The sequence below is a fragment of the Balaenoptera acutorostrata genome, chromosome 12, assembly GCF_949987535.1.
Source record: "Balaenoptera acutorostrata chromosome 12, mBalAcu1.1, whole genome shotgun sequence".
NCBI lineage: Eukaryota > Metazoa > Chordata > Mammalia > Artiodactyla > Balaenopteridae > Balaenoptera > Balaenoptera acutorostrata.
In genome coordinates this window covers 8,428,078-8,451,452 of record NC_080075.1, presented here as the reverse complement: position 1 = coordinate 8,451,452, position 23,375 = coordinate 8,428,078, and the positions used below count along the sequence as shown (strand labels likewise).

At 48.6% G+C, this 23,375-nt stretch overlaps 1 protein-coding gene across 2 annotated transcripts in view; it reads right to left on the bottom strand.

The window, feature by feature from the left end:
* Positions 1 to 15,123, bottom strand: part of CRACDL (CRACD like) — a 125,919-nt gene extending 110,796 nt beyond the window's left edge. For both annotated transcript variants that reach the window (XM_057558392.1, XM_057558393.1), the window contains exon 1: positions 14,987 to 15,123. The gene's annotated coding sequence lies outside the window, so the exon portion shown is untranslated. The remainder of the gene's footprint in view (positions 1 to 14,986) is intronic.
* Positions 15,124 to 23,375: the final 8,252 nt, after the last annotated feature.

Sequence of the window (23,375 nt, the reverse complement as noted above, 5' to 3'; positions counted from 1 at the left end):
TTGGGGTTTGACGCGAGTGAGAAACCTGATGGTTTTCCTAGTGGTTAAATATTAACTAAATCTATTAACTCTTATTTTCCAGACTTTCTAGTCTGTTCCATGGATATGCTTTCAATTACCAGCTCAAAATCAAAATGTTTCAAGTATTATAAATTTATAATATGTTTTAATATCTGATAGGTTATCCACCAAGATTCTAGCTGGAAGTTGCATTAAATCCAGAAATTAATTTGGGAACAACGTAAATACAGAAAATAGTGATCCCTCCCTTGCGGGAACGTGCTAAACACCTTCATTTACAGAACTGCTCTCTTGAGTTTCCAGGTCAACTTTCTTATGCTCTTCATGCAGGTTCTACACATTTCCCATTAGCACCCTTGCCAGGAATTCCACCTTTGATTCTGTCATTGGTGGAACAGCTTCCCCATCACATTTCCTGACTATCTTAGGGGCAGACAGGCGAATTGTGCACACTTCCGCGTGTAGGCGCTGTCTCTGCAATGTCCCCCAGCCAAGCACAGCTGGTTCCAAAGCCTTCACTGAGTGGTCACCCCTGCAGGCCCCCAGAGCTGTGACCACTAAGGGGCGCCCGCGCATTCCTCCTCGGTTTCGCCGCAGCCTCCTCTTTTAAACCCCTCCGCCCGCCCTCGACAGCCCTCTACACAGCCCATGCCCTGTCCCATCAGATACAGCCTGTCCCACACACACCAGACCCTTCTCCCAACTGGAGGTGTCGCTCCCTGTAGAAACGACCTTCACTCCTCTAGATCCATCCACTGCTATCTCCATAGTCTGACTTCATCAACCGCCCCCCCAAAAGAACACTGTAGTGCATATTTGAAAGGTGCTAAGAGAGTAGATCTTAAAAGTTCTCATTACAAAAAATTGTGTAAATATGTATGGTAGCGGATGTTAACCAGAGTTATTGTGATCATTTTGTAATATATACAAATATTGAATCATTATGTTGTACACTTGAAACTAACGTCAATTATAGCTCAATAAAAAATAAAATAAAATAGCAAAAATAAGTAAAATAAAATGTTAGGAATTTTAAAAAAATCCCCACTGGGTTTGCACCTTGCGGAGGAGCCCTTACTCCAGTCTACTTTCTGATAAGCTATTCACACGTCTGTGCCCTGTCAGGTGATGCTGGGAAGGCCCGGCCCACAGTCAGCTGTCCTGCCCCAATCCCAGTGCCGTGCACTCGGCTGCAGCAAGTGTGTGCTGATAAACTGGGTGAAGGAAGCTGGAAATGTGCACCCTGGGTATGGAGAAGCCAAAAGGAAGAATGATTCCAGGAAGACAGGGAGGCCCGAGGGGCTGAGGACAAAGGAGCGTTTGTGCCTCTTCAGAGCAGATGGGGTGCAGGCCAGCCCAGCCCTGCACACCTGGAATCTTTCCCAACAACTGTTTGGGCTCCTCCCTCCTGCAGGAAGGTGGGAGCCCGGGTCTTGGAAATCAGATATGCCCAGCCGTGGCCCAGACATGTTCAGGTGAAGGCCAAGGCTCTCAACCCTGGCCACACAGCAGATTCACCTGCAAAGCTTGTTAAACACAAAGTATTCTCCCACCCAGACCTCCTGAGTCAGCAGGGTAGGTGAGGCCACGGCAGCCTCAAGCAGGCTGATATCAGGCCAAGGTACAGCCCAGGCAATCACCCTCCACCTCCTTGGCCTCCCTTGAATGGCAAGGTGGACCAAAAAAGGAGAAGAAAATAATGCTTGACAATGCCTGGAGGCCAGGCGCTGGGCTAGGAAGGCACTTGACATGTACTATCTAATTGCGTTACTGCCCCAACTTACAGAGGAGAAACCACATTCAAAGGTGTAGTCTCATCCCCAAGCGACCAGCCTGGGACCAGGACCAAACAAACCAAACACCCCATAATTGAGAAATCCAACCTTTTCTGGTTTAGCTAAGACTGTGAAGGGCCTAAGAGTGCCAAGCATCTATCTCCCCGTGATGCCTCGGGCACCCGAGCACTTGGCCCTGAGCCTGAGAAACAAGGGCTGTTTGCCTTCACTGACTGGCCTCTGGCCAAGTTTGGGGGGCCCGGTTCTTTTCAGGGTTCCTGCTTCTCCTCCAGCCCCATTCTGCACCCGGGCATGGGTAAGCCAAGCCACCGAGTGGTCCCTTCCTGCCTGGGCCATCCCCGCCTCTGTGACTCTGCTCAGGCACCTCCCTGGGTGGGCAGGGCCCTCTGTCACACTCCCAACCAGGCTGTGTTGTGACATTCGGGGGCTCTAAGCACTTCTGCCTTCATGGGCCCCTTCCTTTATTTATAAAAGATTTTTTAAGTATTATATATCTTACAATTGCATTGGTATAAAGATGAATATATTACTGTATACTAAAACATTTTCTTTAACCTGAAGTTCATGTTTTCCTTCTGATTTTAAAAGAAATTAAGACATTTCTTTGGGCCCCTAAAGCTATTACGGACTCTCAGCACTGTGCGTCCTGTGTCCACTGGGCCGGTGGGCCCTGCCCCACCGTGAGCCCCACAGGGTTCCCTGGACGCTCCCCACGGAAACTGGCGCAAGCTCAGCCAGTGCCTCTAGGACCCAGGCCCCAGGCACCCCACCCCGGAGGATCTGCTGCCCTCACCCGTCACATTCATTGCACTTATGCTGATATTTCAATGCTGTTTAGACTGTGGGCTCCATGGACCTTGATAATGTGTACTGAAGGAACACTGAATAAAACGAATAGCAGTGAACTTTTACCAGTGGGACTACTGGATGAAATGATAGGTTTGTTTGAGGACTTTTGCCTGATTTTCTTGGCTCAGTATTTCATATTCAAATTAGCTTGACATGCAGTTCTTTCTTGCAGGTGAATAAGAGGCCACGGTGGCCTGTGAGACCAGGCTGCTGAGGGAACAACATGCCTGCTGGAGTCCTGGATCCTTCTGTTAGGGTCCAGGTATAAAAGTAGGGTCCAGGTGCCTCATGATCCCTAAGTGGTTAAGACATCCTGTGTATTTCTAATGCTAAAGCTCTACTGGGCTGTGACACTTCAGACCGTTTGGAAGTTAGTGCAGTGGCTGATGCTTGGGGATTGCTTTTTAAAAATAAATCCCGGGAATTCCTGGCAGTCCAGTGGTTAGGACTTGGCACTTTCACTGCCAGGGTCCGGGTTCGATCCCTTGTCAGGGAACTAAGATGCCATAAGCCAGCGGTCTCCAACCTTTCTGGCACCAGGGACTGGTTTCGTGGAAAACAATTTTTCCACGGATGGGGGGTGGGGGAGGATGGTTCAGGTGGTAATGCAAGAGATGGGGAGCGATGGGGAGCGGCAGATGAAGTTTTGCTCGCTCGCCCGCCACTCACCTCCTGCTGTGCGGTCCGGTTCCCAACAGGCCTCGGACCAGTACCGGGGGTTGGGGACCCCTCCCATAAGCCACATGGCATGACCAAGAAATAAATAAATTAGTTAATTAATTAATTCTGAAATCCTGAAATAGAGAAAACTAAGCAGTAATTAATACTTGGAATTTTGGTATTATTCAGCCTATTACATCTCTTAAATTTGTCTTCATGTTTGGTTACCTCTTTTAGACCATATTTTCTTAATTCATATGTTTTCTTTTAATTAAGGTATGTTTGTCCTAAAAAGAAAACATTTGGGAGTAGAAAACTACACTTTGTCTCACAACTGGAGTGAAGCTTCAGCCACTGCAGAAGCACCCCCTGGTGGAACCTACTGAAATTGCAAGCAAAGTACCCAGGAGGAAAAAGCAAACTGCAAAAGAGCATATCCACTTTTTTGAAAGGCTACAAATATGAAATCTCCAAACACAGATCCTTGGTTCTTTACCTGTGAATCCCTGATAAACAAGCATTATATAGAAATGGTATCAATATTATGTCACATACATGTTATTATTTTTATTTTATTTTACTTTTTTTTAAACATCTTTATTAGAGTATAATTGCTTTACAATGGTGTGTTAGTTTCTGCTTTATAACAAAGTGAATCAGCTGTACATATACATATATCCCCACATCTCCTCCTTCTTGCGTCTCCCTCCCACCCTCCCTATCCCACCCCTCGAGGTGGTCACAAAGCACTGAGCTGATCTCCCTGTGTACGTTATTATTTTTAAATAAGTGTAGATGTGATTAATAAAATATGTCATCTAGATGAGCCTCAAAATTCATACTGTTTTTTTGTTTATATACTGATATATTAAAAATACAATTGTTGTCATGTGGAAGGTTTCCCTAACTGTCCAATGTGACAAAGGGACACTCCTACTCAGAAAGACCAGGAACTCTGGCTTTAGGGGAGAACTGACAGCCTTTAAGAAACCAAACACCGTGGCAGACCATCCTGGACGTTGTGTCTTGAATTCAGATGGGAATTCCACTTTGATTGACAGTGAGGAGCTTAAACTGCAACTTTGCACAAAAGACTACACATCCATGAGAAGAGCAAAGAACTGATGCAATGTCATGTTGATATTACAGCAGAAGTGTTTATTTGGGAATTGGGGAGAAACAAGAACAGAGGATGTTTGGGAAGTATCTGCTCCCTCGGCTAATCCTGCCGGCACATGGCGAACAGTTCACTTGGGATTGCCCCATGGAGCCCGAGAGACTCAGGGTGCAGCCACCCTGGTGCACCAGCCAACCACTGACCCGGTGACAAGGCAGGATCCCAGCACTGGTCGCTCTGGACCCCTTCCCCCACCCCCAGGGGCTTCAGGTGACCGCCTCCCTCTCTGCCCACCTAGGTGTCCCCAGACGGGGACAGGCACACACGCCATTTTCACCTCCTGAGCTTTCGTTTCCTCACCTCCAAACAGGGACAATCGTTCGTACTCTTTAAGGTGGCTGCCAGAACCAGTGGGATCATGTATTCCTTAAGCACCCAACAGTGCCTGGAACACAGCCCATGTTCAGCCCACGGGGGCTCCAACCCGTCCCCCTCACTCGACACTACACTTTTTATTCTCTCAGGTGGCACGTTACAGGAAACAGTACCCCAGTTGGTCCACACAACGACCCTCAGAGGTAGGGGCTCGTCCCGTCCCATTTTCCACACGGGGAACAGAGGCGCTGAGAGGCCATGTGGCTGGAGAATGCGAGAGTCAGGCTCTGCACCCAGAGCTCCCAGTCACGAGGCCTTGTTCAATTTTAACTAGGAATGTTCTAACATTAAAAAAGAGAGAGAGGTAAGTAAGGCTTAATTATAATAACACGTCCTTTTTAACTCACTCTTGTCCACTGGCTACAGCATACCTGCCGCTTCCACACAAACGACTGCCTTTGCTTCTCCCAACAACCCTGAAGGAAAGTGAGCCCGAGGCCCACTGGGTCAGCCCGGCCCCCAGCCTGTGCCCTCGGCTGTCTCCCCACCTGCCACCTCCCCTCCTCTGCTTTCCTGCAGAAACTGCTGCAGGCGGCGGATGCAGGAGGGAAGGAGGAGGGTCCCCAGAGACTCCTGCCCGGGGTGCGTGTCAGGGAAGCAGCTCTGGGGGAAAGTGGCCTGGAACAAGGAGCCCCTCCTGTACCCCAGGCCTCGTGCACACCCTGGGGAGTAACTTGCCAAGTTCACTCCCACTAAGAGAAACCCTGGGCCAGTTATAAGGACACTTCCAGGCCATTTCCACATTAACAGTTCAAGACAGGTTAAAAACAGGCGACAAGGAAAGGACACTGCGTTCAATTCCGTGCTCCACCGCGGACTGGCTGTCTAGGTAAGTCTCATAACCGCTCTGTGCCTCAGTTTGCTCCTCCGGAAAATGGGAATAAAAATTGGTGTGGGGGTAGAGCAATCCTGGCAGCACCTGGCATGTTACCTAAGGAACAAACAGTCTATTTTCAAGGGGAAATCATCTCCTGAGAGAAGAGGGGGTGGAGGTGGGTCCACAGCTCTGTTGCTCACTAGCTGAGGGGCCCTGGCCAAGTTACTTGGCTTCTCTGGGCCTCAGTCTCCTTATCTGTAAAATGCACAGGGTGATCGTAAGGACTAAATGAGATGCTGAAGATGAAAGACCCAAAATGATGCGTGGCCTCGACATCACCTGCTCTCTGCGCTGGAAAGAGACTCATCTAATCGCACACATACTCACAGCTTAGTAACTATTTGAAAGCACAAGATTCGGGGAGGGGGAGGTTATGCAATAGGCAGCCTGGATTATCCAATGTATCTATGCCACATGCACAAAATTCAGAATCTCATTGTACGTGCTTAGAAAAATGGAAAGAAACACCTGTTGCTGGTAAAATAATTATTTCAGTTTACTTCATCATATACAATCAATGTACAACCCCCTAAAATTAAAGAAAGGCAAATGTCTGTTACATATAAACCAAAGACAGAAGGTGCTGTGGAAACCTACGGCGCATCGTTTGGGATACAGCAAATCACGATTACTTTCTCTTTTTTAAAAGACATGGGTTCCTTTGATGGGCCTCGCTGAAAGCATGACCTGCTGGACCCTCCAAGGACTAGTCCCAAGGGCTGTGTCGGCCCACCTGGAGTTGGAGGGGGCCGAGCTCCCTTCTCACCCCTACCACCCCCCTCAGAGCTTCGAGCTGGGGAGCACCGGCTTGTTTTAAACAGTCCATCTCTCAAGGGGGAGCACACACCACGAGGGCCAGAGGACCTGTTGAGGGCCAGGAGAGCATGCACCCCCAGGCTGGGGCTGCCCCCCTGCTGTCACCCAAACACCCCACCACCACCACGGCTCTGGGTTGCTAAGGACACAGTCTTTTCTGGAATCCTTCCTCGGCAATGCTTTCGTGGAACAACTGAAAATACAGAAACCACACAGAGGGGGAGCTTGGAGCTATATAAACACCTGAATTCACACTAATCACACACAAAGGCCGTTGGAAGAGGCAGGGAGAAATACGGTTCATAAACTGCCTGCTGATCAATTATGGGTCGTGAAAAAAAATTGGCTATTAACTTTGCAGTAAGCTAACTCCTGCTTCCTACCCACCACGCCTGACAGCTCAGGGCTGCTCAGTGTGAAGGGGCAACAGAACCCAGGGTCCCCAGGAGAGAAAAGAGCCAGACACTCCCCTCCCAGCCCACAGCTGCCCACAGGCAGGCCTCAGGGGGCCTGATTTTCAAATACGTGGTCTGCATAGAAGGCAAGTCTGCAAGCGCTATTCGTATGTGGCTTCACCTTGAGATAGATACTGATATATAGATAGAGACAGATATATAGTGTTTCCTTTTTTACCTATTTGAAGCTCAGGCTGGAGAGGCTGCCAATCTGGTTTCTAAGAGTGAGCAGGAAGGGGGCTGGGGTCATGTCAAAAGGGGTCTGAAGAGAAGGGGACTGAAATGAAAACCTTATCAGGGAAACGACCTTGACCTCCTCTGGAGAGGACAAATGATTGATTCTGCAAGGCAGGGACCAGGCCCACAGAACCCATGGATAAATTCTGTGAATTTCACCCCTGTCTGCATCAAATAGAACACAAAAAGTACAAAATATTTTTTTAAGAAAAAAGAGAGAAGGGCTGAGATACAGTTCACCCCACCTGGCTTGCTCACTGCCTGCTGGAAGCTAGAAAACCAAGACCACACTTCCCGGCCTCCATCCAGGCCACGCTCCCCACAAGGTGGAGTCTCCTGTGCCTCTTTGCTAACAGGCACCACCACGGAGGCATCAGATTTTCCCATGGGTGGTGATGAGGGTCCCAGGTGGTCCACTGGCCACAGCTCCGCGATGAACGCCGAGCGGCAGGTGGGACCCTCCACGCGGTGGGTCTGGGGTGGGAGGCACCTCCTGGCGGGACAGCTCTCCTCTGGGGGTCACCCCTGCGGGTCTGGCCCAGGGCTGAGCTTTCAATGATTCTGTTATCCCTGAATTTCCTGCATTAAATCCTCTTCTCCTTAAACTAACCAGAGCAAATCCTGAATAGCACAGATGCTGAAGATGCCGTCGACCAAGATCCATGAAATCTCATGGGGGAAAAAAACTTCAGTGTGAAAAAAAAAAAAAAAAAGACTCTGGGCAGGACACCTCAAAGGAGGAGGCTTGTATATAGACAGGAAATCTACTTATGAGATAGGACTTCAAAGGAAGCAACCAGACAAACGTACAAAAGAGCACTGACAACGATCTTCATTGTCGTGCTGCTAAACGGAAACGTCCATCCAACAGAGGGCTTGGTGAGTAAGCCGGGGCCACCGTGACCATGGAATCCCTCGCAGCCATAACAGCTGGCGCTAAGGAAGAGCATCCGACAATGTGGAAAAGAGGTTCAATACATGCTACTCATTTTGAAAAGGCAGCCCAGAAAACAATGTAGACATTACCTCTTTGTATTGATAGATACTTTTGTGCATACATGTAGGTATGTGTATTCGGAACAGCAAGGACAAAGTTTGGAAGGATACGCCCCCAACACTGAGATGCCTGCTCGTGTTCTGCCCCCTGGCTTGCTGGATGGGAGAGTCTGTCTGTTATGCAGCACCTGGCCTCGGGCCACCCGAGGGGGGCAGCCAAAGGGCAGCCTGCCAGGACAGAGCCAAATCACAAGTGTGGTCGGGGCCCCAGACGGTTGGACGGCCCGTCCCACGCTGGGTTCACCACCGTCCAGGCCCTCCCCGCTTTCTGGCCTGGCCGAGTCCTTTCTACAATGGTCCCTCTGCCACCTAGAGACCCCGGGATGCCCATGAAACGCTCCCAGCGACTTCAGCTCTAGAACGTGGTACCAGATAAGCCTTGCTCACCAGAACCCCTCGACGCACAGACCCGTCTTTGCTCACGAAGGCCACACAGCAGCAAGATGATACCAGCTAAGCCTCGGAAAGCAGGTGACGCACATCTGCAAAATGTTTTGTGTTCGTACACTAAGAGCCCATTCACACCCTGAAAGTACACTGGAAATGCTAATACATCATGATTTAAAGATCTGATTTCCAATGGACCATGCAGCTGACACCAAGCAACTGGCCAAATACACAGGGCCGAGTCTATCCCCATGGAAATGACCCCAGGGCACGGAGGATGAATCAGCAGGTGGAGTGGGGTGGCCGCCGGGTTCAGCCGCCGACCCCCCCAGCAAACGCCACCCTCCTCCTCCTCCTCACTTCCGTTAGCAGAGTTAGCACTGCAGCTGCTAAGTCATGAATCTTCCACGCAGACGGGCCCATAAGAAAGTTCCTGCTATCACTCCTTGCGGAGGAGGTCAGGGAGAAAGGATAAATAATTAACAGGCAAGCTGATGGAGCCTCGGGATTAGGAGTTAGGTATCAAACCCAGGTTAGAATAGCAGGTGCCAGTGGAGACGCTGCTTCAGAGCAGCTCCCTGCCTTTCCCACGTGGGCTGCAGAGCCCTGAGGAGAACTCAAGGGACCCAGGTCAGAGCCTTCATGCCCACCGCACCTGCCCCTGCACCCATGAGGTGCTGAGGCTCTGCCTGCCCCAGAGCTGCAAGCAGACCAAAAGAGCGAAGAGCTGAGAGCAGCTTGCACAGGCTCGGAGCAGCGTCTACAGAAAGGACAGCAAAGGGGGTGGGTGACTCTCGTAAGATATGTTAAGTGGAGATAAAAACTCAGGAAGGAGAGCATGTGTGCATCCAACATAGAGAGGTGGGGAAGGATGGACAGACACCTGATAGTCATGAGGTGCTAAATGTACCCAGGCAGCTGGGCAGTAAATATTCATGACACACTAATGTTGAAAAGGTACTAAATATTCATAATATATTCATACGCAGGAGACTAAATATACAACAGGAACCTGATATTGGCCGTAATTCGGTTACCCACTGGCGACACCCACTGTGCTCCTCTGATCCACGGCTGTTCGTCAGGCTCACCGGCAGGCCACAGATGTGGCAGGGCAGAACTGTCCCTACGGCTCCCAGCAGAACAAGTGTGTGTGTGTGTGTCACTGGCCCAGGGCACCTCCCATCTGTGGCCCTGCTGCTAGTACTTGTAAGCACACGTTAGCGGGGAAAGCTGACGCTGCAGAGGGAGATGGACCACGTGAACCCTGCATGCCCCAGGACTCAGGGTCTGAGGGTCTCCCACCTGCCAGTACCCTCTCCTACCTGTGTTACCTTCCCCATCTTTCTGCCCTGGCTCTTTGCTTTAAATTGCATCAAGGTCCTTTCCCACAGGACATCTACCACTAGCCCTGCTCAGGAGCGCTCTGTAGAGCAGACTTGCTCATTTTCCTGGAACGCCATCAGATTTCAGCTGAGGAAGGACCCTTTATTGCTTTAGGAGACTTTATTAGGGGGTCCTAATTGGGAACTATAATAAATGCCCTTTTGCCTTCTAAGAAAGACAATGGAAGAGTAACAGCCACAAATAATTTATGAAGCATTTTCTCTGCTGATACAGGACCTCTAGTGATGCTTGTGTGTGTGTGTGTGTGTGTGTGTGTGTGTGTGCGTGTGCACGTGCGTGCGCGTGTGTCCCTACCCCCATGCTATGGGGTCTTAGGGACTCTAAGTGGCAGAGCGGAAACCAAAGCCCTGACTGCCCGCCTGGGCTGGACAACCTGCTTTAAGAAAGCAAAACACCTCTGACATTTTCATGTCCCACACTCAGGACAGCCATTCTGAGACTAGTTTCTTGGGAAAATTGCACACCTTGGCTGATGCTTCTGTTGTCTCCCACAGATGTGAGAATCTGGGGACAGAAACAATGGACAGATTGGTATTTGGACCCCGGAGGTGAAGGTGGGTACTCCGGAAGTTCTCAAACTTCATACATTCAAAAGCCCGTCCCACACATCAGGGCTAGGAAGACACTTGAGCAAATAAATAACTTCCTACTCCTCACCTTTCAAAAGGCTCTGTTGTAATTTCTTTTCACGGATAGCTTAACCATAAGAAAAATAACTGGGAGCCCTTCCCACCCGGAATCTGCACAGGAACAGTGCAAGCGTCTGCACGGAGCTGGTGGCCAACACCGGTGAGGGGGCATCCCTAGTGGTGTGGCCACACCTGTCTGATCATTTCTTGTCAATCTGCTGCTAAATTTGCTGAGCATCCGCCCCCCCACCCCCACCCCATGGCATCTACTGGTTTTTGACCCACTGAGCTCAGGGTTATGGGTCATAGCATGTTAAAGCAATACAAAGGATGCCACGGTAATTCCTTAGAATCACCAATGTGTCTTAAAGGTCCATTTACCTGAGCTGAAAGTTTGAAATGAGTTTCCAGGTGCAGATAACTAAGAATAACAGGATTAGATGAGAATTCCTCTGATTTCCATTCAGCTGGGGGAAAAGACCAGGTATTTAGAAAGCTGACCGTGCCTGTTGTCCTATGTACAGATGACACTACCTGTACCAGGGTTTACAGGTACCCTGACAACAAAAGGGATAAGCACAACACCAGGAAGGGTTAAGTCACAGGTGGGACCCGAAAGGCCACTCCTGGGGCAGCCTTCTGTCTCAAGGAATTCAAGAGCTCCTTCCCATGGGAAGTTCTCTTTCATCTCACATCTGTGTGGCCAAGTCTTAATGTTACTTAAAGTCCCACCTCCTCTGAGAAGCCTTCACTGACCACTTCACCTTCCACGCATGGAGTGTGAACTAAACCTAGGGCTTGGGTGTATAGCTTTAGGCTTCATAAGAGCTAATCATATTCTCCAGACAATTCCCAAGGACCCTGAAGCATCAATTATGACTTGGACTTTTCTGTATTTTTCCTGCTGCTTTTAGTAAATGCCAAGCATACAGTGGGTCGTTCTGATGATGAAGCAGCAGCGGCATAAATAGGGTGACCATTTGGAAAACACTAATTCATGTGAAATTGGTCTACCGGGCTGGGCTCAGTAGTGTGTAGGCAGACAGCTCTTCTCTCCCCCCACCACCAAAGCTTCAAAGCTGCTCTTCCCCATTTCCTCCCAGCCCCAGACTGGCAACTCCAACAGGCCCTACAGCCTTTCCAGTCCTTTTCAGGTAATAAGAAGCCCAGTGCACATAACCGAGGTCAGCCGACCCAGAAGATGGGCAGGGGAGGGGGAGGGGCGGGGGGAGAGGGAGTTTCGGGTCTATTTCCCCAGCTTGCTCCCCACCCCGCTTCCTTCCCACCTTGCCAGAGTACATCTGGTTTCTCCAGGGATGGGGGAGTTAAGAGAAAAAGATGTTGAAATTCCCTTTACGCATCAAGAGCTTTACTCTAAGCCACAATGTCCAGAAGACAGGAGACACAACCTAAGAAAGATTCCTGCCCTGCAGGTAGAAAAAAGTTCTTCTGGTACCGGGAGAGAGGGACCTGGGAGCCCCCCGCCCCTTTGCACCGTGCCTGGAGGAGAAGAGGCGGTGAGGGAAGAAAAAACCCTGGGAGGTTGAGGGGGACGTAGAAGGCAGGGGGAAGTTTGTCCTGCCTCCTGCTGGGAACACAGGGACTGCTCAGTACAGCAGGTATGGGGGCCTGGGCTGTTCCACACAGACCTGGTGGAGACCCAGGGGGTGGGGACCTCAGGACCTGATGCAGGAGCCGGGTCCCCAGCTGTGGCTCACCCCAGTGACATCCGGCTGGACAATATGCAGTGGAAACAGAAAAAGGAGGCTCAGTCGTGGGAAACCCATCAGAGGACAGCAAGAGGCCACCCTCCCCCATGCCCTGATGTGACTGCAACCTTCTCCTGGAGCCCAGAGACCACCTGCGGTGAGAAGGGGCCCCAGAGGGTGACCTGGGGAGACAGAGACTGACTCTGGGGGACTAAGCTGCTTTAAGCTAGATAGCGGCTGAGAGAAAATCACTTGAATTAGGCTCAGGAAAATCACGATCATGACCTAGGACTAGATATATCAAAAGGGAACCAAAGTCCTTTGTTAGGGGCAGCGAAATTAAGCTCACCTATAAAAAACTTCGCACATCACAACTGGTGGCTGGTGACCTTCACCCCTCCACGATAAAGCCGGGCAAGAAACATCTCCACTCGGATTCAAATGCTTCCGCAGGGTCTCCATGCAACACAAACAGCGTTTATAAAAGTGTGTCTGGGGGCTTCCCTGGTGGTGCAGCGGTTGGGAGTCTGCCTGCCAATGCAGAGGACATGGGTTTGATCCCTGGCCCGGGAGGATCCCACATGCCGTGGAGCAACTGGGCCCATGTGCCACAGCTACTGAGCCTGTCTGTGCTCTGGAGCCCGCGGGCCACAACTATTGAAGCCCACGTGCCAGAGTAGCCCCCGCTTGCTGCAACTAGAGAAAGCCCGCGCACAGCAGCAAAGACCCAACACAACCAAAAAAAGAAAAAAAAAAAATTAATTAATTAAAAAAAAAATAAGTGTGTCTGTGCACAAGGCACATGGCTAACATCCAGAGGAAGAGCGGGTGACTGCAAGCTTGCCAAGGCAAATCCAGGCCCCCTGAGCCATCGCGGAAAACTTACCCCCCAGAGTCCCACGCACCTTTACCCACAGTCTCTCATTTAACCCTGTGAGCTGGCGATCAGCACTCCCATTCTGCTGAGTCAAACTGAGACTCAGTAAGATTCGGTGACCAGCTCAAGATGACCAAGCTGAGTGACAGTACGAATAGGACAGCCACCCTTTCGTGTGCCCCACGTGCCTGGTCCCACGCAGCGGCCAGATGCTGTGCGTGAGCTGCACAACACCCAGGGAGGGGCCACTTTTTAAAATTTTATCAACGAGGGAAACGTGCTCAGAGAGGCTAAGAAACTTGACTCACAGGCAAGTCTAGACCGAGGGTGAGGCAAGCGAGGCCCTCGCTCCAGGCACAAAATTTAAGGCGGTACCAAAAACTCCAGAAGATAAATGTTATAATGAACTGTTTTAAAACATCAAAATTAACACAAAATCCACATTGTACAAAACATCACAATTTTAAATAAAGACAGGATCCGTATTACTGATTTTTCCTTCCGCCTTAGGCTCCAATATGGCTCAGCACAGCACTGGGGCAGAGCCAAGAAACCAGACCAGCTCAACCCTTCTCCACCCGCCCCCAAAGGCAGAGACCCCTGATGCTCCTGCACTGCCTCTAGATATGTTTCTCCTCACAATTTTATGACCTCAAAGGGCTGTAAGGAGTGACCAGGATGCTCTATCATCGCAGGTGTGAGCTCCAGGGAGACCAGGGGTCTAAACAGATTCTGTTCCATGGTCACATGCATGTGTTATGTAAATGAAGGAAGCCTGCAGTCTTGAACAACGGGGTGGGATATTTTAAGATATCAGTTGGGGAAGGTGTGGGGTGGGCTCGATCACACAGCTGCTTGTCTCCCACTGGATGGATTTCTGGCTCAAAATTAAGTTTTCAGCAGTGACACGATGCCAGCTGCCGCCTGTACCTACGCAAGTCCAATCCAAACGGAGGCATTCCTTTTCACTTTGCATTTCAAAAGCCAAAGCTTAGTTGGTAACTACTACATTGGCGTAGCTACTTATGCTTTGATCACTTGTTCACCTCATATTAAAGCCCCGCCTGAGATGAAGCCTCTGTTCAACAAATATGTGTTGATTAAAAATTCGAACATTTCTTACATCACACCCAGAATCTCGTACTAGCGGCTTGTAATCAAAGCCTAAAACCTGTAAAACAAATCAACCATTACCTGGAGCAGAAGGAAAATAGTTTATGACTCTGTCCACTATTTTCTCCTGCCGTGGCCATTAGCGACGGGAGGCACAAATATTTCCGTCTACTAACAACTTCAACCCTGCAGACCATCTCCCCTCTTTTCTATTTTCTGAACACGATCAACTGCGAGGCTTCGCCTCACGACGCAAAGTTGTCCGGCAAAGTGAGCAAAGGGAAACTTCGGGCACTTGCGGGAGCGCGTCCGGCTGGACTCGGCCCTGGGCCAGCGCTGCCCCGAGAGGCGGCCTCGGGCAGGGCGCCCTGTCCGCGGTCCGAGGGGCACCTGGAGGCCCGCGCCCCGCCCTCGGCGCCCCGACCCTTGGCTGGCCGGCCAAGCCCGGCTCCCGGCCCGCGCCGTCCCCGCCCGGGTCCCCGCGCCGCGGTCCCCGGCCCACGCGCGCCCGCGGCCGCTCCGCTCCGGTCCCCCCGCCCCGTTACCTGCACGGGAGCGCGGGCGGCTCCGCGAAGCGCCGGAGGCTCGGTCGGCGAAGTGGGGGCGGCGGGACTGCGGCCGCCCCGGGAGCGCGGACGCCCGGCCCGCACGCGGCGCTGCAGGTGGCCGCCCGGCCTCGCCGCCGCCGGGTCGGGGCCCGGAGACTCGGACGCGGGCAGGGCCACGACCCTCCGGCGCCGGCGCTCGCCCGGCCTCGGCGCGCGCTCCCCGCCCCGGGCGCGCCGGCTCGGCTCGGCTGCTCTCGGCGCGGCGGGGGCGGACGCCGCTAAGCTCGCTCGCCCGCCCGTGGCGCGCACCTCCCCCGCGGCGCGCCACTCCCGCCGCCGGGCCGAGTCGGGCCGCGAGCTCGCGGGGAGGGGCGAGGGAGGTGGGCCCCGCGGGCCGGGAGGGCGCCGGGTGCGGGCCTGGCTGCCCGCGGGGACCCCTCCGCAGCCTGCGGCGACCCCGCCTGGGCCGGTCCGTGCGGCGGCGCTGTCGGGGCTCCAGGCCTGGCCGCCCCCACTGAGCGGGGCCGGGGTCCGCCGGAGACCCAGACGACCCAGAGGACGAGGCGCCCCGGCCCCGCGCCCCTGCGCGCCCTCTCCGAGGGGGATGCGGCCCCGACTCCAGCCTCGACCTCGGGGGTCACCTGGGGGTCAGCGTTCCGACGGCCGGGGCCAGAGGGAGGGCGCCGTGGATGGGAATTGTACGTTTGAATAAAAGTAAAAGCTGGGTTTTTTATAACCATGTGGGTCCGGAGCGTCTCCGGGCTAATTAGGGAAGCTGCCGCCCTGTCGGGTTGAATCATGGTTGTGACACTGCAAGAGGGGAAAGAAAGGCTGCTGACGGCTTCGCAGCCTCGCTGGCTGCCGTTTGTTTCTTTCGGAGACTGGCTGGTCCAGGTAAGGAGAGCGTCTTAGGAAACGTAGCCTCGGGTGGTGGCTCAGCGAATCAACTAGAGAGCCGGCTCTGAAGCCTGGGCCTGCGGATCACACAGCCCGGGACACCTCCACTCCAACCATGTGCCCCCAGAGCAGGGAGCTTTCCCGGCAGGGAGGGAAGACGCACGTGAACTGTGACCCGCAGGAAACAGCTGACCCTTGAGAAACTTCCATGCCAGCTGGAAGAGCTCATGCTAGCATCACGGAGTAACACTCGAGTGATACCCGACGTCTGAATCATCATTTAAATCGGCGCCGTTATATGGGGAAACGCCCGGAATCTGCGCCACATCTTGGGGTGGTGGGTTTGGGGATTTTCCCTGCGTACGCTGAAGACTGGAGAAGCCTGCGTTTGTACCACTATCCGCAGCAGAGCCAGGGTGGAAGCCTGGAAGGGGCTGTCTCCACCCCTGGCTTTAAAGGGGATCAAAATCCCAAACAGAAGAATCAAAGGCAGGGAAAAGAGGCTAAAGACAGATCTCATTTACTTGAGCACATAAAGAGAGGTTTACTCAGGAAAAAAATTTTTTTCGTATAATCCCTTTGGTACAAGCCATTCTCTTAAAATCCCCCTTTGCCCTTAAGTGCTTGAAATTCCCTGTGTGAAAGGAACAAAAATATATTGTAGATCAGTCTACAGCCCCCCAAGTTAATAACCTGCCCTCACAATGGACAGGTGACTCGTGACAGCCAGAGACAATGTTAGGGGTGTGTGTTTGCTTTTTTCAGAACCCTCAGACTAAACTGAACAACTACAAACAAAGCTACACTCCCTTCTCTCCCCTCCCACCTTGAGCCTCTGTTCCTTGCTCTTCAAAATCACATTTATTTTTTGTTGTAACTAAATATTTATTGACTTCATAAATTCCCTTTCTAACTAAGGATTTCATTGGTTTCCAGAGTATCTTAAACCTCTGGCTTTATTTGTGTGTGCCGTGGGGGGCTTTTGAAGTTCCTGGAGGTTCTGAGGGGACAGAAACCAAAGTTCCTGGTGATTAGTTAAGGCTGAGAAAGAACATGGTGTCAACACCCAAAATAGAAAGTGGTGAGGAACTTTGTGAATAGGTTAGGAAAATGGGAAGTTACCCGCTTCTGGTAGAGCAAGCACCTTCATGCTTTAAAAGTGTTGAAAGGAAGAATGTCCCTTCCCCACACCCAGTCCCCAGGGCTCCTCCACATGGCCTTCGAGGGAGCTCTTTCCCTCCATAATGCCTCTTGGACCAAACCTTGAAGCCAGGTTGAGAAATGGCTAAAGTGTCAGTAAAGTTTTGCCAAAGGTTCCAAGGAAATAGTCCCCATGTGGAGTTTCTGGAAGCCTGCACGGACAACCATAAAGCTACGAGCATAGGATTGGTTTTTGTTTTTGTTTGTTTGTTTTTTCTGGAACTCCAGAAAATCTCTCATCTATCCCTGATCACCTCCTCCCAGGGAAGGAGAACCTCACCGACAAGGCAAAAGGAAAAGTCTGTGCTACCTCTAAATACATTGCACCTCATCAGGGAACACATTTTTATCAAACTGCAGGTGCTGTTCTAAGCCATTTACAATTCATTGCTCATTTAAACCATTCAGTCCCCAGGAGAGCCCTGAGCTAAGACCTGCTATTATCCCATTTTACAAATAAGGCACTGCCATTCTCTCCCTGTTGTGGAGGAATGAGGCGCCCAAGGTCAGGCAGGAAGGAAGTGGCAGAGCCAGGGATTGAACCCACAGTCTGCACTCTCGGCACTGAACAGGCTGCCTTTCTACAAGTGGCATCTAACGCTGCAAACTGAAAACACCTTTTAGCTTAAAAAGGGAAGGAGAATCACCCTTGCCCACACTCAGGAAGAGGCAGCCCCTGGGATCTCAGAAAACAAGAGAATTTAAGTCTAGTCTCCTCTCTCCTGAATCATCATTTAGTCAGACCAGAGGGCTGTCATTGATGGGTTGAAGAGGGGTTCGCCAAAGGTACCAGGCTCACTAGCCCAGGTTGGTACCCAGGAGACCCTTCTGCAGGACAGGCCTTCATCCCAGGCTTCTGCTCTTGGGTCTTCATAAGACACTCAGCCTGCCTGTCCTCCCTTGGGTTCCCAAAATACAGACCCCCATCAGGCACAGGTATCCCTACCTGGGCAGAGGATTTCAGCCAAGGACCAGCCAGGAACCAACTAGGAAAAAAAGATGTCAACCTTCTCATGACAGCAGGCCCGTTGCCCAGGTGAGCCTTAGTGACAGAAGTGGAATTGAGCCGCCTCACTGTCAGAGGTCCTCCTTCCTTGCCTGTTGTTTACATGGCATCATCTGCCACCACACACCCAGGCAGGTCCATTTTTGTCCACACAATCAAGCAGCTGTGTGCATGTGTGCACTTTTGCTCTAACTAGTGATTAACTATTTTCAAGACCATCACAAGAGTCACGAAGCTCTGCATGGATATCACACCTTTATTTCAGTGGTTCTGAATGTTTTGTCATAAATCTTTACAATCTTAATTTTTTGTAAAAATAGATGTCTGATTGAAAGACTGGACTTATGTTCAGAACAAGTTCAGGGCATTCTGTTTTCCTTGATGGAATGTTTTTTCCTAAGTTAGATACTATTTATCCTTTTGGGCCAGTTTATTGATCTGTAGGAAGGTATTTCAGGTTTAGTGAGGTAGGGATATTCAGTAATTCTGGCTTAGTGTTGGCTTCGGCTGGGAGGTCACAGTTCTGCTAGAAAGTTATCATGGTTAATAAGTTTCATAAAAGCTTAGGGTTTCAGAGTGGGCTAAATCTTGGTAGTGTTTTTTGTTGTTGTTGATTGCAGGATTTGGTTTGGTTTTTGTTTTCTGAGGTATAACTGACCTAAAGGACACACATCTCTGTGTTCAGCTTGAATTTTTGGTTACATATCATTTCTCTCATGCAACCATCATCCACATCAAGATCTAGAACATTCTTAGCATCCCAGAAAGCTTTCTTGTGCCTTTTTGTAGTCAGTGCACACACCCAAGCTAACCACTATTCCACACTATTACCATAGATTAGTGATCTATGTTGTTAAGGCTCATGAATAGGCATATGTAGACTGATACAGTATGTCTTCTTTTGTATCTGACTTCTGTTATTCAACACAGTGTCTGTGAGATTTATCCATGTTCTGTGTATCAGGTCATTCCTTTTGTATTGCTGTGTAGTATTCCACTGCATGGATATACCGCAACTTACCCCTTCTACTCCTTAGGCATTTGGATTCTTTCCAAGTTTGGGATATTATAATACCTCTGCTATGAACATTTTCATATATGTTTTTTGGTGGGCATAAGCACTCAATTTTGCTGGTTATTATCCAAGAGTGGAATCCTGGGTCATAGGACATATATATGTAAGTTTAACTTTAGTACTTACTACCAAATACCATCTCTCTACTGCATTGTTTTCCTTTGAAAGTATGATACAAAATTCTTTGACAAATATCTGTGTCCATAGTTTGTCTGCATTCATAATTATATCTTTAGGAGAGATCCAGAGAGGAGTTCCTGAGTCAATGGCTGTGAATGAGTCAGAGGCTCTATTGAGTCACAGGGTATGAAGGCTTCTTAGGTTGTAAGGCCCTAATGACACAATTGGATAATACTTTCATTCATCTCTGGGCAGCTTCTTCTCCCATTCCTCACAGCAACTAGCCCTTACTGCTCTCATGCACCACGTGTTCTCAGTCCCCATCATACTCTTCCAAACAGATGGTCTGCTTCCTTTTTTCATAGAAAATTAAAGTTACTGGGCATGGAAATAAGCCGGCTAAGCAGCTGACCTTAAAATAGGGAGATTTTCCTGGATTATCTGGGTGGGTCCAGTGTAATCACAAGGGTGCTTAAAAGGGAAGAGGGAAGCAGCTGAAGACCAGAGACGGCATGAGATGGCATGAGATGGAATCAGCTCAATAGTGCTGACTATGAAGGTGGAGGGAGGGGCCACAAGCCACGGAAGGTGGGCAGATTCTAGAAGCTCGAAAAGGCAAGGAAATGAATTCTCCCCTCAAGGATCCAGAAGGGACATAATCCTTCCAACACCTTGATTTTTAGCTTAATGAGACATATAGCAGACTTCTGCCCTCCAGACCTGTGAGATCATTAAACTGTGTTGTTTAAACCACTAAGTTTGTGGTAATCTGTTACTGCAACAATAGGAAACGAATACGGAATTTATTTTAGAATTCCCTTGACTTATAGCTGGAAAGTCTATTTCTCCATGCCCACTCACTGGCAGTCTATAGCAGAGACCCCATTAGACATGCCTTGGCTCAATCCTAGCTGAATAAGCTTAATATTTTAAATGGAGGTTATCATTCAAAGTTGGATTCAGACTCTTAACTAAGGCTCTCCCAGGCACTTTTTTTTTTTTTTGGGCAAATGCCAGACACTGACAGTCTGAAATTTTGGAGCCTTGGGCAGCCATTTAAATACCCTTCAGCAATTTATAGACATTTCAGGAACATCCACAACAGTATCTTCTGATAACTCAAAAATGCTTTCAGTTTTATTTTAACCTGCCCCAATTTTATAAGATTTATTTTTAATTATTCCCTCTTTTTAAAAAAAGTGCATTCTCTTGTTACACCATCTAAAAATCATAGTTTTGTTCGTTTTCTTATCAGTAGTAATGTTATTTTCCATAAAATCCTGCGCTTTCATACTTAACCCTTCCTCTAACCTAACAAGAATTTCTTATCCAAAAATATCAGCTTCCTGACTGGGGATGGATCTGGAAGATTATTTTGGAGCAATACCCGTAACAATGCTGATTTTGTGTTTATACGGAATAATATTTTCAGTAAGAGAAATGAGAATTTTAATTACACTTATAAAGTCTAAACCTCTACTTTTCTTTTCTTTTGGTTTTATACCAGTGAGATAAAACAAGCATGGATCTGATTTATGGGCTGGCCCACATAGCTCCTTTTGCAAATGTGGCTTTAAACCAGCTAATCTTTTGAAAGTCTTTACACTGACTAATTTAGAAGCAAGGAGAACAAATGTGGGAGTATAAATGCAAGGCACTGAATAAGAGTGATCAGCTCTGCCAATGAACACACTGCTGTGTTTCTGAGTACCCAATGCAGTTCACGACTTTCATTTAGATGAAGCTTCCTGGGGCTTGTCTTGCCTCCCCAGCACAATGTGCTACGTGACTGGAATTCCAGTTTGGAAGGTGAGATCTGTCCAGGATCTTAAAGATCAGAGTCTTCAACCTCATGTTATGGGGGACTAGAGAGTGACTAGCCCAAGGTTACACGCTGTTGGCTGAGCTTTGCTAAAGGCAGGTGTGTTACAGCACCTGCTCACCTCTCACTGATTCTGTAGTCTCTCCAGTCTCTGAAAATCACCAGAAGATTCTGATGGAAAACTTATCTTCTTAGTAGAACAAATGAGCAACACTCCTATTCACTTGATAGGAGTGCAGCATCTTATTCATTTGATAGATTGTAAATAACAAATACACTATAAATAAACAAACAGTAAAAAAGGAAATGTAGGGTTTTTTTAATCACAGAAAGGTTTCCTTATTGACACTGTTTGGGCAGCTCCTTATTTTTTGCCTGAGTTATGAACAAAAACATGTTCATAAGGCAGTTTGGTACCCGAAGCATACACCCTCTTCTGCTAACTGCTGGAGCAGCTCTTCCGTGGCTCTGTCAGTGAAATGACATGACATTCAGGTGAAAGAATGAAGAGAATGTTTCAGTAGCAAATGGTAACACTAAAAATAGTGTTTGGAGTGAAAGTAGGATGAGGAATAATTTCTTCATTGTTTCCATGGAAAAGTAGGAAAGTGGGAATGATGTTTGGCCTTTTGAGGCCTTAGGTAGATCTGGAGATGTACCCTTCAAAGAAATGGGAGGGCCTCTGCTGCCATGATAACTCTCTAAACAGCTGTTGCGCATTTCACTTTCATCTCTACGATCTCTTCCCATTCTAAATGTCTGTGAGTCTGATTTATTTCATGTATATATGAAAATTTTTATTGACTGTATTTTTATATCTAGTTGCCTATTGTTTGATCCGTGTTGCTTCTACAGAAAATGGCATAAGGGGTGCTGAAGTGCTGACCCATGCGAAGCGGTGATGTAGGTGAAGCTTGTTTTTTGTGCACTTCGAGTCCTCTTCCAGCTCAGAGACCTATCCTGCAGATGCCCCAGGCCTGCCTTCTGCAGACAAGGCCCAGTTTTACCCCACCCCCTTCAAAGGTGCCCCTTCTATAAACCTCAGCTAATAAACCAACATGCTCATAAACTAATCCCTTCAAAGATGTCAGTGGCAAGTACTGCTTACTGTTTTCCTGCCTCTATCACCATTTCACAGGGGTATGTGTAATTCTACAAAAATTCTCAATGAAATGCTAGCAAAATTAATCCAGCAACATATCAAAAGGATTACATACCATGACTAAGTGGGATTTACCCAGAAATGCAAGGTTGGTTGAACTTACAAAAATCGATCAATGCGATAAACCATATTAATGGATAAAGGACAAATACCACATGAGCATCTCAGTAGAAAAAAAAGCATTTGACAAAATTCAGGACTTTTTCATGATAAAAACACTTAACTAGGAATGGAAGGGAACTTTCTCAACCGGATAAAGGGCATCTGTAACAAACCTAAAGCTAACATCATATGACACAATTAAAGACTAAATGCTTTCCCCTTAAAATCAGGAACAAAAGTATCTATTCTCACCACTTCTATTCAACATTGTACTAGAAGTACTAGCCAGGGCAATTGGCAAATAAAAGAAATAAAAGACATCTAGATTTGAAAGGAAGAATAAAACAATCTCTGTTTGCAGATGACATGATCCTGTAGATAGAAAATCCTAAGGGATTCACTAAAAATTATTGTAACTAAAAAAAAATTCAGGAAATGTTGAACTATACAAGATCAATATACAAAAATCAATTGTATTTCTATACACTAGCAACAAAGAATCTGAAATGACATTAAGAAAACAATTCATTTACAATAGCATCAAAAGTAATAAAATACATTGAAATAAATTTAACAAAAGAAGCATAGACTTGTACACTGAAAACTGAAAAAATCACTGGAAGAAATTAAGACCTAAGTAAATGGAGAGATAGCCCATGATCATGGATCAGAAGACTTAGTATCTTTAACATGGCAATACTCTCCAAATTGAGTTACAAATTTAATGCAGTGCCTATCAGAAACCCAGCTTGCTTTTTCTTTGCAGCAGCAGGACAAGCTGATCCTAAAATTCATATGGAAATACAATCAACCCAGGGTAGCCAAAACAATCTTGAAAAAGATGGAGGATTCACACTTCCCAGTTTCAAAAGTTACTGCAAAGCTACAGAAATCAAGGCAGTGTGGTATTGGCAATGGACAGACATATATATTAAGGGAACAGAACTGATAGTACAGAAATAAATGCTCATACTTATGGTTAATTTATTTTTGACAACAACG